This window comes from Neofelis nebulosa, chromosome 10 (assembly GCF_028018385.1).
Source record: "Neofelis nebulosa isolate mNeoNeb1 chromosome 10, mNeoNeb1.pri, whole genome shotgun sequence".
In the NCBI taxonomy this organism is placed as follows: Eukaryota; Metazoa; Chordata; class Mammalia; order Carnivora; family Felidae; genus Neofelis; species Neofelis nebulosa.
The window spans coordinates 110686202-110701450 of record NC_080791.1 but is presented as its reverse complement, the minus strand read 5'-3'; the positions used below and the strand labels follow the sequence as shown (position 1 = coordinate 110701450).

The following is a 15249-nucleotide window of genomic DNA, read 5'->3' as shown; positions in this document are numbered from 1 at the left end:
GCTCAAGACACGGCCGGCCTGCTGACGCCGGGGAGCCAGCGGCCTGGTGAGTGCACGCTCCCTCCCACACTACGCGTGGGGATGCTCAGGCTCCCCATGCGGTCATTAAGGGTGTATCCGCCTCCGACGACACCCACTCTCACAACAAAGAAGCTCGCCTTGCGTGGGGCCACCTCCCCTCGGCGCCACCGGCACCCCGGGGGGCGAGGAGCGAGCCCGCCCACCCGTCCGCCCGTCCCTCGGCGCTGCCCCCCGCCCGGGCTCAGGAGCTGTTCCCCGGCGGGTGCAGCGGCGCGGAGGGCCCGCACGGGGGACCAGGCGCACAGGCCTCGCAGGGGACGAGAGCGCGCGACGCAGCGCGGAGCCGGGGTGGCGCCCGAGGGGCGCGCGGCGACGCCGCCTCCAGCCGCGATTTAAAGGGCAGCGAGGGGCGGAGGGATCCCTGCCGACCCTCAGCGCGGATCCCTCCGCCGCGGGCGAAGCGAGGGGACGACTCGGCTGGGCTCCCTCAAAATTCGCTTTTTGTCTCTCCGCCGCCGGGAGCACCCAGCGAGGAACTCGTTTCCTGCCCGTGTTTCTCCGCCCCCCCCCCCCGCCCCCCCCCCGCGAGGCCCGTAAAAGCAACAGAGGCGGCAGGGGTGGCGCGAGGCGGCGTGGTGTCCCTCCGCCCGGCCGAGGGCACTCCTTTTCGTGTCCTTCCACCGTTCCCGGGCGGCGTCCGGACGGCTCACCGGGGGCGGGGACGCGTCTGCGGCGCGAGAGGCGAGGCTCCGGGGCTATGAGGTGAAGGCGCCCGGACACCGGCGGCGGCGCGCGCGGCGCCAGGACCCGGGACGCGGACCCCCGGCGGAGGCGGCCTCTGGGGCGCCGCGGCCGCGCGAGAGGCGAGGTGAGGCCGGGCGCGGGGACGCGGGGGCGCGGCGCGGTGGGGGCGGGGGGCTCCGGCCGCGGCTGGGACTTATTTCCCGGCAGCGGATGGAGCGGACGGTGCTGCGGCGGCAGGCGCCGCCATCTTGGATTTTACTCTCCATTTTTCTCGGGAATTATATTTTGGTGATTAATTTTCTGGGGGGCCGGGAAAGTGCCGCCCGGCAGCGCGGATCCCCCCCAGCGCGGCGGCCGGGCCGCGGGGCCGCGACGCGCCCCGAGGAGGAGCGGGCAGCGCCCGGCGGTGAGCGGGGGGGCAGGCGCGGCGCGGGCGTGCGGGGGCGCCGGGCGGCGGCGACGGCGGCGGGCTGGGGGCGGGCCGGCGGGAGCGGGGGCGCCGGGCGGGGCGGGGGCCGGGGGCCGGGGCGCGGGGGTGGGGGGGCGGCCGGGGGAGGGGCGCGGCGGCGGCGGCGGCTGGGCGGCCGGCCGGTCGTCGTCGGCGGCGGCGGCGGCGGCGGGCGGGGGCGCGGGCCCTGCAGTGGGCGCCGCCGCCGGAAGGGAGCGGTAGCGGCCGCCGGGCAGCGCGGGGCCGGGCAGCGCCGGGGCGGCCCGCGGCCGCACGAGGGGAGCAGCCCCGCCGCTCGCGATTGGGGGACTCTGTTTTCCCTCTTCTCCAATGGGCAGCCGTGATCGGGCTCGCCCAATCTGCTACCTCTGCCGCGCTCCGCTTCGGGTTGTTTTTGTTTGGGCTCGAGCCTCGTTTCAGGGCGCCTCCGGGGCGCGTCCCCCACCCCTCCCCGTTCCTCCGCCGACAGCGGCGCCGGCCTCGGGCCCCCTCGGGCCCCGGCCGTCCTCGCAGAGTGTCGGTTGTCCTTCTGCACACCCACAGGTGATGGGTATCGGCGTCGCTCCCACCTGCGAGGGGCGGGGAGGGGGGGGGGGACGTGTTTTCAAGGTGACAGCGGGACCCAGCTTGCGGGAATGGTGTGGAAGCACGTTGGACCCGGAGAAATATTCTCGCTCGCTCGCTCTTTGGGCTCCTCTGACCCCGCTCTGGAGCTGTCACTTCCGATCCGTCGAGGGGGGAAGCTAGGATTTACTAGGGAGGTGGACCTGTGTTCTTTGAAGGTGGTGTTTAGGAACTCGCCAGGTGACACGGAGTCCCGCGGCGAGGTCTCGTGTAGAGAGTAGCGGCAGATGAGTTGGTCGGTCGTGACTGTGATTGTTCGTCGGGACTTTTTTGGACTTGAGCTGCTTTCAGCTGTGCGAGAGTACAGTTAAACGTGGGCTTCCAGGTCCGAAGACGGCTGCGTGGGATCGTCAGTGGAAGCAGTTGCCAGCCGAGACTTTTCCCTTAAGTCTCTGCTATGGAGAACACGCCTGTAACTTTTGAAGATTCATAGTGAAAGCATAAATACTTTGAAAAGGGCCCAGAGTGGGGGGAGCATTTTTGCGGGAAATAACCGCCGGCAACTCGTACGTGTTGGAAAACGTAGCTAAAGAGTTGTTTGCTGTAGGCACACGTTTATCTTGTAGCGGAGCGTTTAGCCACTTGCAGCGTAGCTGTGTCCCCGTCGCTGTCGGGACGCCGTGTGTTCCAAGAGTAAAGTCCACAAACGCTTTCATCCCAGCATGTGGGGCAACTCGGGCCCATTTTCCAATTTTTAATCTCTAAACATTCTACATTCTGCTCTCCCTTTCCGAGGCCCTAGCGCCACGAGCTTCCCATGCCTGGCATCTCTTGGTCACATCCTGCCCGGCCTTCCTAGCCCCCTCCCCCCCGGGCCCCCATCCTTCAGAAAGGCCCAGTGAGAGTGTTACCTGCCGGAGGGACCTGCTTACGTCCCTCGACGGTGCAGGGACCAGGGACGGCCGGCTCCGGAGGCCGCACACTTCCTCTGAGCTCCCTGAGCAATTGTTACTTGGTATTGTATTTGGTTACTTGCCTGTCCCTTCAGCTTTCTTGTGAACTTGTGGGGTCCTTATTTATTTCCTCTGCCTGGGGGAGGCATTTGATGAAAGTGAATTTATTAGTCTCCAAGTTACTGAGGTTTGTAGCTTGTATTTAGTTTTTGAAAGATGTCAGTTCTGATGTTGTTTGAAAATGTTGTCGTTCACAAGGCAACTTAGTTTGAGAGTGAAAGGAGTATTGTGGATACTTAGTCTTCAAGAGAAGATGAGTGGAGGACTCAATTTTGTACCCGTGAACTTCGAAACCAGATTCTTTCAAAAGTCATTTCTAAGTTCTCTCTTACCGGTATGTTCACCTGTCTTCTCAGACCCACTGAACTGCTTTCCGTACTTGAACCAGATACCAGCGGGGTATCCTGGGGGGAGGTGGAGGAGGGTTGGGGGGTAGGGCAGAGCATGATGTGGAGAAGCGGTCACAGGTTGTTTGCGTGTCCAAGCATAGTGTTCTGTGGGTGGGGGATGCTGGCGTGTCATTTTCCCCTTGGGTCATACAAATCTGGGGTTGAATCTGAATTTTCTCTACATAAGATAATGTGAGAATGTGGCCCATTTGTGTTGCAAAGACCTGTGTAGCCTGTGAACAGCTCCCCTGTCCACAGGAGTGGCCTTCCTGTGGCTTATGAGCAAATTCTTTTGGATAAACCGTGTGGATTACGTTCTTTTACATTCTTGCCTACCATACATGAGCTTTATTTTCTCTCCACTCACCAAAATCCTTCTCCATGGAGCAACATTTACAGGACCGTGTTGTATGTTAGCCCTAGGACACGGTAATTTTTGAGTTTTCCATGCAGCGGACCATGTGTCTTTGCTCCACCCTGGCACAGTGTTGGTCACATAGATACACCAAATAAACAGGGTATATTTACCCTGTTTGGGGTAACTACCTGCTTGGGGTAGTTTTATTTCAGATCCAGCTATATGCGATAGAAAGACGTTTTCTTTATAGGATGTAACTTAATTTTTCAGTCTGATTTTTAGTTTTTATTTTGGGGGGGAAAAGCTTATTTTACTGGCCTGTCTTGATGTAGGAAATGGTTTTAATTGCTGTAAGAAGCACAAGCCCACATTATTACAAGATAAAATTAAAACTAGCTAATGCACTTTAAACTGCAATCATTAGGGTGTTCTACGCATTAGAACACAGTGATTTGAAAAGTAATTTCTTGGGTAGACTGCCAACTTTGAACTCATAAAACAACTTTATATTTGGAGCTCTTAATTTTGAAATGTGACTTAAGCCTTGAAGTTATAATTAATGCCTGAGTTCCATTGAACGAGCTGTACAAGGAAGGGGTCCTAGCAAACAGTAGGGAGTGAGTACCCTAGGGCATTGTCTAAAGGGTTTTCCTTAAAAAAGATTTTTTTTTTTTTTTAAATTTAAGTGGAGGCACCTGGGTGGCTCAATCAGTTAAGCATCTGACCTCGGCTCAGGTCATGATCTCACGTTTTGTGGGTTCAAGCCCCGCATTGGGCTCTGTGCTGATGGCTCAGAGCCTGGAGCCTGCTTCAGATTCTGTGTCTCCCTCTCTCTCAGCCCCTCTTCCATTCGTACCCTGTCTCTTTCTCTCTCTCTCTCTCTCTCTCTCTCAAAAATAAATAAAACGACAACAAAAAAGACTTTTAAATTTATTTAAGTGATCTCTACACCCAATGTGGACCTTAAACTTATGGCTCCCAGATCAAGAGTGGGAAGCTCTACTGACTGAGCCAGCCAGGTGCCCCTGTCTAAAAGATTGAAAAAAAAAATTTTTTTTTAACGTTTTATTTATTTTTGAGAGAGAAAGTGTGTGCATGGCGCTGGGGAGGGGCAGAGAGAGACACACACACACACACACACAGAATCCCAAGTAGGCTCCAGGTTCTGAGCTATCAGCACAGAGCCTGACATGGGTCTCGAACCCATGAACAGTGAGATCATGACTTTAGCCAAAGTCGGACGCTTAACCAACTGAGCTGCCCAGGTGCCCGGGATTTTTGTTTTTATGTGTATTTGTTTTCGGAGTGAGTCGGTGTGCATGTGTGTGAGAGTGGGGGGAGGGGCAGAGAGGGCGAGAAAGAGAATTCCAAGCAGGCTCCGCACTGTTAGTGAAGAGCCTGACACGGGGCTTGGTGCCACAAACCATGAATGAGGTCACTACCTGAGCCCAAATCAAGAGTTGAACGCTTAACCAACTGAGCCACCCAGGTGCCCCTAAAGGATTTTTAATGAGGGAAAGTTTAACACCTTTCTTTAAAATCTTCCTACCAACTCTACATCGTCCCCCCTCCCACCCCACACCCCAGATTCTACAGATCTGTTTTTACTTTAGTTATTTATTGCAGTCCCTTTTTTTCCCCAACTTGGTGTTTCCTAGAATATAGAAGTCTTGGCTGAGAGGAAAGGTCATTCCTGACCAATATCTAACCCTATATTTATTAACGTGATCTGAGTTTCTCTTTTCCGAGTCAAATGGAAGAAAGTACTTATCACTTACAAATCTATTTTGATCAACAGACATATTCCCAAATTTTAATAACATATACCTTCATTTAAGTGCATTACAGGATTTTAGTAAAACCTTGGATTGCGAGTAACTTGTTCTGGAAGTGTTCTGCAAGACAAGCAAACATTTCTAATAAATTTCAACTTGATAAATGAGCAGTGTCTTGCAGTACGAGTAGTATGTGATGCCAGATGTGACATGATCCCAACTGAGCCAATGGTTCTTGAAATTCGCTTTGATACGCAAGTGCTTTGGACTACAAGCGTGTTTCCTGAACGGGTTATGCTTGCAAACCAAGGTTTTACTGTATTTTAATTTTTTTTAAGTTTATTTTGAGAGTGACTGCATGTGCTTACATGAGTGGGGGAGGGGCAGAGAGACAGACAGACAGACAAAGAGAATCCCAAGCAGGCTCTGTGCTGACAGCACAGAGCCCAATGGAGGCTCGACTCAAAAACTCTGAGATCGTGACATGAGCCAAAACCAAGAGTCAGACATTTAACTGACTGAGCCACCCAGGTGCCCTGATTTTTACTGTTTTAAAGGAATGCCATGGGGAGAATCCATCCATACAGAAAAGACTCATAACCTTATTTTTGTAAAGCTGCATTAATGTCTAACGTTAGCTTAAAACAACTTTTGACACCCGTATTGCTTGGAGGCAGTGAGTTAGAGTGGATATGTTATTTTTATATAGTCGGTGATGGAACCAGGAACCATTTGCATTCTAAAACATTCTCACAAGAGGAGGAAAAAAAGTCACCAGTTTCTGTAGTCATTGATGCTCTAAATTCTGTTTTGCTCTAAGTTATGGCTTGCTTCACAGTTCTGCATCCATCATGCTAAAGGGTTCCTAGAACCAGTTTGGCCACTTACTGCCTCTGGCTCCCGCCGGTGCCAGCCAGATTTTGGGCTGTGGGATGTGTGTGAGAGACAAACTCAGACACTACACAGTCTTCTAGCGTTGTGTGCAATTATGGCTACATTACATATAATTCTGGAGCTGGATGAAGGACCATTGGAGTAAGAACCAGTACCTATGTTTCAGTCTGCTCTGTCATTACTTATATAAGACACTGGGCCAAGCCTCAGCTTTGTCAACTGAACTTTAAGCTCGAGATCACTTACAATTCCAAATTACATTTTATCTTTTACATTTAATTGCTATCGTATTTTCTTAACTTCTAAGAGCTATTTTAATATTTTGACATCTCTCGAGCACCTGGGTGGCTCAGTCGGTTGAGTGTCCGACTCTTGACCTCAGCTCGGGTCTTGATCGCAGGGTGGAACCCATGCTGGGCATGAAGTCTACTTAAAAAATTTTTTTTTCTTATATCTCTAATTGGTAAGACATAGTTCATCTATATATCCTATGTAGTTTCCCCCCTTTTTTTTCTGAAATGTTATTGAATTGATCTGTAGTTTACAGTCAGTTGGGATTTAGAATTGAGAGACCAGAGCTTATCAGTGGCTCCAAAAGCTTGATGGCTTCTACTTCTGCACGGCTCCTATTTGTAAGTTGCATCTCTACAGGATGTCTTTGTTTTCTGTTATAATAGCACACAGAAGAAAAAGTAGACAGACGTAGGGGAGCCTTCCCCAGTGATAAGCCTCTTTGTTTATGGGCGATGCACGTGTGGCTCAAGTATTGGAGTAAACCCCAGACTTCAGTTCAAACACTAGGGTTTTAGACCCAGCCTTGCCATCAAATAGCACTTTGACTTCAGGAAAGCAACTTTGTCTCTGAGCTTCAGCCATCTCGTTTGTAGTGTCAGTATCCGCCTCACCTGCCTCAAAGGATTGCCATGCAGGTGAACCCTGTCATGTGTTAGGACGAAACAAGCACCTGTGTTTTAACTTGAGCGTCTTTATCAGAACTCCTGCCCAGCAGAATTCCCTTGATGGCATTGGGATTGCCTCCCAGGCAGAAGGCCCCTTCAGGCAAGGGTCATTCCTCTTTCCGCTACTGCACCTTTCTGCCCTCTTCTTCAGATACCCAATTTTCACGGGCTTCCCTTTGGATTTGCACGGTCTCCCACCCTGTTAACCACGCCGATGTTCCTAAAAGCTGAAGCTCACATGCGCCCTCTAGCGTTCCACGGACACAACCAGTATTCCAGCACCACGAACAGTGCCCGCCCGATGGCTCCCAGTAGTAGGTTCTTGATAAATGGTGGATTCTACGTCTGCAGAATGATTCATTTTGTCTGTCTGATTTGTAGAACAAGGGTGCAGTAACTGATACAGTGTAATGATCTCTGAGGAGTATTTTTATTTTCAAGGAAATGCTTATGATATTGCATGACGTGGAGCGATATGTATTTTTAGCAAGAAAACCAACCTACTCTTAGGAAGATGAAGTTCTCCCCACTGAGGAGTAAAGGGGGGCCTGATCCTTCAGCTAGTGAACCAGTGGAGTCTGGGGCTCGAGAGGCCATATGGAGACCTCTCTGCCCTTCAAAAGAGAAAAACAAACCTCACTCAGGGTCCAAGAGGATTTAGACAAAGCCAGTTGCCTCAGAAAATATTTGGTGCTTACATGTAAATAGGTGCCAGGAGTGTTTTTGACCCCCCCCCCCCCAAAAAAAAAAAAGAAGGGTGATTTTTTTTCTGTATATGTGCTCTTTATTGTCCCTGACCATCCAATGTCAAGTCTGTTCTCATATTATTCTCTTTGCCAACATCCTATTTGTTCCCTTTAAGGCTCTTCCTGGAATTTGTGGTTTCATACTTACTGGGTTGTTTCTCTTTCCACACTATCCTCTGAGCTCCATGAAATTAGGAACCGTGCGTCTTTCGTTCTAGGTTCTTACTCTTCAAATACGGGGCCAAGTATGTTTAAGATTTTGTCTGCATCAGGATTGTACCGCTTCCTTCATAGTGTCGAGAGTGTACGGGCTCGTAACCCAGCCTTGGCTTCACTTGGTTCTGATTCTCTAGGGCCTGCTCTCGTTTGTAAAATGGGGATGATAGCGGGGGTGTTGTGTAAGTCATTGTGCGTGTTTCATACTTTAACTGTATGTAGAGTGCACGTTGGAGAATGTAATGTTTTTATTCAGTGTTAACAAGCACGTGGAAAGGGGCTGTGGCGGGCGTAAGTGACATGGGCATACAGGTGCCAGCACAGTTCTCCGATGCTGGTAAGAGCAATCTTGTGAAAGTGGTGCCTGGAGAAGAGGGCTGAGAGGGCTCTCTGTCGTAGCGGGGCCTGCCAGGCCACCCCTGCCTCGTTCTTTTCTTCACTCGTGTCTTGAGCAGACGTTTACTTAGCTGTGTGTTGGACGATGTGCCAGGCCCCTCACTGCACTTATCCCCAAACTAAGCGGGTGCTGCTTTGCAAGACCCCCGTTTCTCTCCCAGTGTGTGCCTCTTGCCCGTTGTATTTCTTCTCTCTTCCCTCTTCCTTTCCTTCCATTTAAAAGGAAGGCCCATGATAAAACTCAAGTTTTTTTTCCCTTTGGTTTCATGTATTGGTAGCATATTATCTGGTCAGAAGTGAATTACTTTGGGCAGGGAATTTATCTCCTGAGCCTGTTTCTTTCAGTCCAAGGCAAAAAGCTCTGAAGTTCTGTGATTCTTTGAATTGAGAGAATGTTGAAATGCTTGGGAACCTGTAAAGTCCTTTTGTTAACGTTACCGTCTTAACGGCCCCCACTTTTCTCCTGAATTATGGTGTCTTATGAGCACTTCACTTGGATGGTGACCCCCTTCTCAAATTTAGCACATTTAAGCTTTCTCATCTTTCCTATAAACCTGTTCCGTCTTTAGTCCCTAATTCAGTTAATGGCAGTCTTGCAGTCTCCCCAGCTGGAGACTTCTGACCTGTCCTAAATTCCTTTCTGGTCCTCACCACCTGTGTCTGATTTGTCACCAAGTCTTGCCAACCTTCCGCGTGAAACACCAGAGCTTTTCCTCCGCTGTCCACTGCTCTCGTTGATTTAATTTCCTCTCTGCCTCCAGTCACGTGCATTTTGCCACTAGGATACTTCACGGAGTACAGTTGAACAAATTCTGCAACCTTTCCTGTGTGTAACCAAAAAAAATAAAAGAAGTTCCTATTTCACAGGATGTGAGAATTAAATGGTAAGAAGTGAAGGAAGTATTATTTATTTTTTTTTAAAGTGGACTTACAGCGGGGTGCCTGGCTGGCTGAGTCGGAGGAGCACTTGACTTCTTCATTTCGGGGTTGTGAGTTCAAGCCCCACGTCGGGGTAGAGATTACTTAAAATCTTGAAAAAGAAAGTGGAGTTACAGTAAGGAAAAAATGTTTCACCAGAAACACATCAAGCGGGATTCTACTGTAACAAAATCTGTAGTCCCTCTGGTTGTTGACGTGTGAAGGTGTGGTTTGGTATGATTTGTAATCATACATTGTTGCCAGAGTCACATTCCTTCTCTTCGGGAGCAGTACGACAAGCAAGGCTGGTCTCTGTTCTGTAGCATAAATCTGGTATTTTTTTATTCTCTTGAAAATTTGTATTTCTTTTAATGGGTATGGTGATACGATATTTTTCTTGAGAGAGTCATAACTCTAGGATAAGGAATGGAGGGCAAATTTCTGCTTCTTCTTCTTTTTTTTTTTTTTTAAGTTTATTTAGTTGACAGAGAGAATACCAAGCAGGCCCAGTGCTGTTAGCACGGAGCCCGGCGCGGGGCTCAAACTCCCAAACCGTGAGATCATGACCTGCGCCGAAACCAAGAGTCAGATGTTTAACCGACTGAGCCACCCAGGTGCCCCATTTGCTTCATTGTTTTAAGTTTTGTGAACAATGCAGCAACCTGTCTGACCCTCTGTTTCCGTGTTTGTTGCCTGAAAAGAGGGGACAGTTGGAGATCTTTATTTTACTAGCAATTTCTGCTTGTTAAATCCTGTGCCAAACCAGGGAGGTAGGCCCTATTTTCATCGTACTCATGAGGCATTTTTTAGGTTGAATGACCTGTCCGTGGCTGTACTGCTGGAGGGTAATGAATGGGGCCAGAGCGGAACCCAGGTGCATTGACCCCCATCCATCGAGAGCCACATCCTGAACCCTCTGTGCTCTGCCCCTTGCAGACTTAGTCTTGGCCTTTAAGACCTGGCCCAAGAGTCACCTTTTGGAAGCTTTTCGTCACCCTGGTCTCTGCCCTGTGAGAATGGATTGATTGTTCTTTGTTCTATTTACCCCCTATCTTCTGAGGAATTATTGGCTGTACTTATAGACTTTTGACACTAGGTGGCATCTGTTTATAGAAAAGTAAAATGCTGTTTGGGTCTCAGGGAAGAGTAACAAAGGAAGCATCCTTGATTTTATTTATAGGCTCTACTAGGTAAGCAAATGGGCCAGATGTGGACAGATGGGGAAGCAGGTTGTTTTGTTTTGTTTCTGTGGAATTTCTCCCGACAACCGCATCAGCTAACACCTTTATTTTGAAAATGCTGCTGAGACAATTGGAGACACGAATCCTTTGTTGTGATACATATCGGATGTGGATAAATAAAGACTGATGAATCAGTACATTTCATACGACAACCATTAGAGACGGGTTGATTACACACTCAGTTGCAGATCAGTGGCCGAATAAGTGGGTTTAAGTGTTGTGATGTCTGCTCGTGGACTTACCAGGAGTGCATGTTTTGCTGTTTCAGATGTTCTGCTAAATGAAAAATCTCCTCTCTGGGTTTTAACTTTCGTTTTTATTGTAAAATGTTTACATAAATATAAACAAATGTTCAATCGTAACACTTCTACGGAAGGTCTTGGTTATCTGGGGTTAAAGCACAGTGCCTCAGCAAAATGTGTGATTGAGATGCTAGCTTTATCTTCAAAATCTGTATCTCTCTCTCTGTAGCCATGAATTTATAATGGCAGTTGAAGGGGGGAGATAACCGTTGTTATTTTTTTATTTAAAAACTTTTTTTTAACGTTTATTTTTGAGACAGAGAGAGACAGAGCATAAATGGGGGAGGGTCAGAGACAGAGGGAGACACAGAATCTGAAACAGGCTCCAGGCTCTGAGCTGTCAGCACAGAGCCCGACGCGGGGCTTAAACCCATGAACCGCGAGATCATGACCTGAGCCGAAGTTGGACGCCTAATCGACTGAGTCACCCAGGTGCCCCATAATAACCGTTTTTAAAAGTATATTTAAAACAACTTTTTAAAGGCATTTATAAGTTTTTCCTGTGATACGTTGCAATTTTATGTGTTTTGGGGGTCTGGTAACTGTAAAGCATTTTTCCTTTGGTTTACTTTGTCATGGTCTCTGTATTAGTTTCTTGTGGCTGCTGTAACAAACTGCCACAAATCTGGTGTGTTAAGACAGCAGAAATGTATTCTCCGCTGGGGAGGCCAGAAGTTCGCCCGCTGTTTCACAGGGCCAAAATCAAGGCGTGGTATGGCTCCCCCTGGAGGCTGTGGGACAGAAGTCTGTTCCTTGCCTCCCCTAGCTTGTACGTCCTTGCCTCTCCTGTCAAATCTCCCTCTGCTGCCCTCTTGTAGGGTCGCTTGTGATAGCATTTAGAGCCCACTCAGATAACCTGTTTCGTTTCAGAACCCGTAACTTAACCGCCTCTCCAAAGAACCTTTGCTTTATAAACATTCACAGGCTCCAGATTAGGACCCGATATCTTTGGGGACCGTTTTCCAACCTACTATAGTCTCCTTTGTGGCAGTTAGCACTACCATTTCAGCATGATTCATGATCCTGTCTCTGGCCATCGTTTTATCCTCAAAGGGGGTGGGTGGAGCATTACGATGCATTGTGGGAAATTGCTCCCAGTCTGGTGCCATCTCTTGCCGCATCAGAAGGGGCTTTACCACCTGAGGCTGCCTGGGGATGCTGTTAAGTTGGCTGAAGCAAAACGCTTGATCGCTTTGACTCTACAAAACCCGGGGAAAAAGAAGAAATGATACTTAGTCATCTGACTTCGCAAATGACACTTCTTTCTGACAGTATTTATAAGAGCAAGTTGTAAGGTTACAAGTCTGATCATAAATTCACGATAGTTTTCTCGAGTGCTTGACTGTCTTGTCAAAATGTATTCTAGGCTTAGCGTATTGTAACGTGGGATATTGATCACACGTGATTCTGATAGCTTTGGGGGGGGGGCTTCTTATATTGGCCTGATAGTATGAATTATTATTTTAGAATTCCGTGGGACCTTGGATATCTATTGATTACAGATGGATTTGGCATAATTTGATAAAGACAGATTTGCAATTCTTTGATCTATCGTTGTGGAGTCCTTTTGTAACTTTAGATTCAAAAGAAAGTACTAATCACCAGTTGGCCTGTATGTAGCAGTTAGGTTTGAGCCTAAAAAGGGAGATGTGATAGGAACGGACCTGTGCTTTGTTGAGCCTTGTGCTAGGTTCCGGTGATCCCAGAGTGCACCTTAGCTAGCATCCGCTGCAATGGGAAAGCCAGGTGTCGTCAAGTAATTACACGAAGAAGCGAGGACAGTTGAAAGAGAAAGCTTCTAAGAAGGCAGCCTGTGGGACGGAGGACTGGGGGGTGGGGGGACTGATGGGCAGCTTGACCGCATCCCAGGTACAGAGCCCGTGTACACGCCTAGCACACTAGCGGGATGAGGCCCCGGGCTGTGTCTGGAGGTCTGGCTGGAGCGCGGGGAGAGGGGCAGGGCCGCACCATGCAGGACCTTTTGGGGATCAGCAAGGTAAGTCGTGTTACTGGTAGTTCCTAACAATTTCCAGATACTACTTGTGTTTCTGCTATTGTACAGAGGTTGGACACGTGAGGCCCCAGAAGGGAAATTGGATTTGTACTTCACTGGTGGGTTGCACTGACCCTAGCCTGTGCAGTCACTGCTGGCCCCGGGGGGGGTGGGGGGGGGCATTTTTGTTCTTTGTGGGGGGGTTGTTTTCTCTCTGGACAGTACTTTCTTTCATTTTTATGCTTTTGTGTTTGTCTTCCTTGTGCTTATTTTAACAATAAAGCTCCAGGGAGGCTGCGACTGTGGTGCTTGAATATCACGGTCTCTAAGCAGAGGCGTCAGAAACTTGTGGAAATATTTCAGTGACATGTTAGACTTCCCTGATGTTTGAATTGCCATAATTAAGGTTTTTTGTTTGTTTGTTTGTTTGTTTTTTTAAATTTTTTTAACGTTTATTTATTTTTGAGACAGAGACAGAGCATGAATGGGGGAGGGTCAGAGAGAGGGAGACACAGAATCCGAAACAGGCTCCGGGCTCTGAGCTGTCAGCACAGGGGCCCGATGCGGGGCTCGAACTCACGGACCGCGAGATCGTGACCTGAGCCGAAGTCGGTGCTCAACCGACTGAGCCACCCAGGCGCGCCCCGCCATAATTAAGGTTTTAGAAATTGGCTTTGACGACATACATAAAAAGGATGCAGAAGGAGTTTTGTGATGTCTGTCTTATTTTCCTTTTAATATCTCTGTGTCAAATTTTTATTATAAAAGTAATACATGCTCATTTTGAGAAGTTGAACCTTGTGAAAGATATACTGTGTAACAAAAAAAATTGCTTGTGATCTCATTCTCCGGAGATAATTCTGTTAGCTATTTGGTGTTTCGGATTGTTTTCTTAGGATATTGTAGCTGAATCACTAGAAAATGGTTTGCTCTGTTTTTTCTCAGTAAAGTTTTTGAAAAGTTCTCCGGCAGGCTTTTTTTTTTTTTTTTTTTTTTTTTTTTTTTTTTTTAATCCTGCTTTTTAAAATGTGTGCAGGGGTGCTTGGGCAGCTCAGCTGATTAAGCGTCAGACTCTTGATTTCAGCTTGGGTCATGATCTCACAATTGTGGGATTGAGCCCCACATCGGACTCCACACTGAGCATGGAGCCTGCTTAAGATTAAGATTCTCTCTCCCTCTCTCTTCTGCCCCTCTCCCCTGCTAGCACTCTTTCTCTTTCAAAATAAATAATAAAGATAAACCTTAAAAATGTGTGCTACCTTCTCAACCACATGGGACTTGTTTCTTTGCCGTTGGATAATTTCTGTAAGATAAACTGCCTGAGACAAGTTCAACATGTAGTCTGGTTAGAGAATTTAAAAAAAAAATTTTTTTTTAACATTTATTTAATTTTGAGACAGAGAGAGAGCATGAACAGGGGAGGGTCAGAGAGAGAGGGAGACACAGAATCTGAAAAAGGCTCCAGGCTCTGAGCAGTCAGCACAGAGCCCGACGCGGGGCTCGAACTGACGGACCGCGAGATTGTGACCTGAGCCAAAGTTGGACGCTTAACCGACTGAGCCACCCAGGCGCCCCTCTTTTTTTTTTTTTTAATGTTTGTTTATTTTCAGAGAGAGAGAGAGAGAGACGGAGCATGAATGAGTGTGGCAGGGGCAGAGAGAGAGGGAGACAGAGGATCCCAAGCAGGCTCCATGCTGCCAGCACAGAGCCCGACTTGGGGACTGATCTCACGAACTGAGATCATGACCTGAGCCAAAGTCAAGAGTCAGATGCTCAACCGACTGAGTCACCCAGGCTCACCTGGTTAGAAAATTCCTGATGGTGTCACAGGAATTATATTAAAATTCTTGATTTATTCAGAGTCATTGTTTTCATTTTACTGACAGTTTTTAAAATTCTGGTTTGTGTTTAAGACATTCAAGTAGGAAAGGATTGGAACAGAGTTTTCAAATTGAGCATGAGCAGTTAAGTCAGAAGTCACTCAACAGTCTATATAACCCCTTGTGTGCCCATAAAGGGACAGTGGAAGGAGAGAAGGACATTGACGTTTGTTGATGCTCTGTCACTGCTGGAACAGTGCAGGCACTTGATGTGAAGCAAGCACATTTTCTGTGAAACAACTCTGCTTCGCTTTGAAAATTTTTTAAGTATTGGGTTTTTTGTTTGGTTGGGTTTTTTTTTTTTTTTTCCCAATTATAAATAGATTTGCTGTAAACATTTGGAGGGTAAATTTTTTTATGTTCATCTCATTCCCCCAAAGATAGGGAATGCT

At 48.4% G+C, this 15249-nt stretch overlaps 1 protein-coding gene across 4 annotated transcripts in view; it reads left to right on the top strand.

Annotated features, from left to right (window-relative positions):
* The first annotated feature begins 626 nt into the window (after window positions 1–626).
* Window positions 627–15249, top strand: part of KMT5B (lysine methyltransferase 5B) — a 58512-nt gene continuing 43889 nt past the window's right edge. For 2 of the 4 annotated variants that reach the window (XM_058689891.1, XM_058689888.1), the window contains exon 1: window positions 628–889. The gene's annotated coding sequence lies outside the window, so the exon portion shown is untranslated. Of the gene's footprint in view, window positions 890–1036; window positions 1172–15249 lie in introns of those variants that run through there. The other 2 variants (XM_058689890.1, XM_058689889.1) reach the window with 2 other exon arrangements.